Source organism: Octopus bimaculoides, chromosome 13 (genome assembly GCF_001194135.2).
Source record: "Octopus bimaculoides isolate UCB-OBI-ISO-001 chromosome 13, ASM119413v2, whole genome shotgun sequence".
Lineage (NCBI taxonomy): Eukaryota > Metazoa > Mollusca > Cephalopoda > Octopoda > Octopodidae > Octopus > Octopus bimaculoides.
The window spans coordinates 44,119,658-44,122,509 of record NC_068993.1 but is presented as its reverse complement, the minus strand read 5'-3'; positions in this window follow the sequence as shown (position 1 = coordinate 44,122,509).

The following is a 2,852-nucleotide window of genomic DNA, read 5'->3' as shown; positions in this document are numbered from 1 at the left end:
CCCCCCCCGCCCAGCACATGGTGCCCCGGGTGACTACCCGAGTTTCCGGTAACCTGGGCTGGCCCTGTATACATTATAATTAGGGTTCTAGTAAATGACTAATTTTCACAATGATGTTGTTATTGATCCTTGTTCCAGAGAAGAGTATCACAATTTGAGGGACTCGATATATATATGTGTTGGTAAAATAAGCAGCTTATAATTTTTATATCACGTATAGTGAAAAATAGCGCAGTTGGGTTACAGGTTGACTCACGAACTTGTCACTGGTTTACTACATATCTTAGTTCAGTAATGACAAAAGTGTGTCTTTGACAGAATCTAGAGCAAATACTAAAAGGGACAATTTAGAAAAGCAGCGTTCTTTTATTTATCTTGCCTATGTTTACAAGTTTTCATAATCTATATATATATAAAACTGAGAATGTGTGTGTGTGCAACAATAAAACTCGAGAGCTACCCAACTGATTTCATTCAAGTTCTACACATGCATTACTTAGAGTCTATAGAATGTCATGGGCCCCAAATTTTTCAACTTCTTGCCTAATGTGAACCCTGTATTACGTGTCAAAAGTGAAACAATAACATCTCTATTGTAATGTGATATAATACATTCACTTTTGTATGGTTTGACTTTCAATAGTTTCATTTTTATTAGTTTCACTATGTATATATACATGTTTGTATATATGTTGATAGTTTCACTTCTATTAGTTTCACAACGTATATAAATATATATATATATATGTAGCATATGGTACAATTATACACAGGGAAAATTTTAGCCATTTCTCTGAAAAAAAATGACGAACAACTTTACTCGATTTTCGAACTTTATTGGGTTTTCATCGGAAGCGTCCACATCATTCGGACAGCCTCCAAAGAAACAAGTAGCCAAACTGTTTATATACTCAATTACTGCAGCAGTTACTCTATGAAGGAGTCCCTAATTTGCATGTCGAAACCGCTTAACACTCTATAAATACCACGGGCATCTTAGTCCACACAGTATCAAAGTATGATATAATAAATATGTAACATACGGGATAATGATAAACAGGGCAAATTTTAACCATTTTTCTGAAAAATAGGGGCAGTTTATCCTGTTTATGCTATATTATTAGCATTATCCTGCGTTTGAGAATTAAAAAAATTACTTTAACTTTCTAAGACATCTCAACGCTTCTAAAGCAAGCTTTGTTTGTTTACATTCATCGTAAAACAAATTCTGATTTGTATATTTGAAATAAGTATATTTTCCAAGAAACATTATTATTGTTCAGCAAGCAATTAATTACAAATGTGACATAACTAATTATTATTCGGTGAATTAAAGTTGTTTTCCCAACAGATATATTGTGTACTGATTAATATTTTAGTTAGTAGGTAAAAGACATGGGACATAACTCCGATATAATAAGAGTTGTTTCCCTTCACAGAAGTTGCCATGACTCGGTATTGTTCAACGAGTTATCATCTTAGAAGAAGGAAGAATGAGGGGTTGAAAAACCATCTGAGTCTTAAGTGAAATGTAGTTTTAAATTTTTTTATACCTATATAATTGTAATTGTCGGGCAAGATCAATGAGACTAACTGAATAGACGAATCAATGTATATGTATGTATATCAATATGTATGCTCCATATGGAGGTGAGCTGGCAGAATCGTTAGCACACCGAGCAAAATGCTCTTCATGGCCTGAGTTCAAATTTCGCCGAAGTCGACTTTGCCATTTATCCTTTTCGGGTCGATTATAGAAGTACCAGTTCAACACTGGGGTCGATGTAATTGATTTACTCCTCCCCCCAAAATTGCTGGCCTTGTGCCAAAATTTGAAATCAATATGTGTACTCTATATTCATTTATTAAATAAGCAGTACTTTACATCAGCATTGTTGTTTCAATACATTGTGGTATATCATCATACGTAGGAATTAATATGTATTAGAAATTGTAGAGAAATACAAATAACACATAAAATCATAACAGAACTTGGTTTTGAAGGTAAAAATCAGTAAACAAAACGTGAATGTTAATCTCACAAGAGAACTGGCTATAAATTTGAATCAAGATTATCTACTAAGATAAATTCAACTGAAAAATGTCGAATATGAGTGGTCAATGTGTGTTGGAATGAGAGTCCCTAGGAAATTATGGATTAAGGCAGAACATCCTAAACGTAATGAAGAAAAGGTAAAAGTTTGAATACCGCTTTACCAATCCTTTTTTCATTTACACCATCGATTACGCAAACACACACATATGCTGAACCATACGCTGTCAGATTAGCAAGTCTAACAACATACTTAAGCGACATTGTTCTATATACAGTATGTAATATTCTGCTTTTCTCATACGTGAAAATTAACATCATTGATAATCGATAATATTGCTGATGATGATGACGACGACAGTGATTTCTAGGCTAGTAAGGCAACTTGAGATATCATAATAGCCTTTATATAACTGGAATAAAATGTTAGACGATCGCTTCTCCTTCTTGAAAGACCTACTTTCAGAGGAGTTCATCACAAGGTTAATATCTAGCTGTTGCTTCCTTTCATCTCAGTAATGCGAAATGAAACGCCTTGCTAAAGAACACAACTCACCTCCGCCCAAGGAGTTGAACTCGTTACGTCATGTGCCAACCATATATTGAAAAACATATATTCTCTAAAATTTGTAAAATCCATTAAATTTACATATTTCTATGTTTCAATTCAGTCCTATAAAAAATTTCTCTTAACCGCCATTTCCAAGCAGGTTATAAAATTTAAAAAGAAAAGAAAAAAGACTTTAAGAATATCCACTTTCAGTCATCAAAATATGGGGGAGAGGCCATTAAATTGATT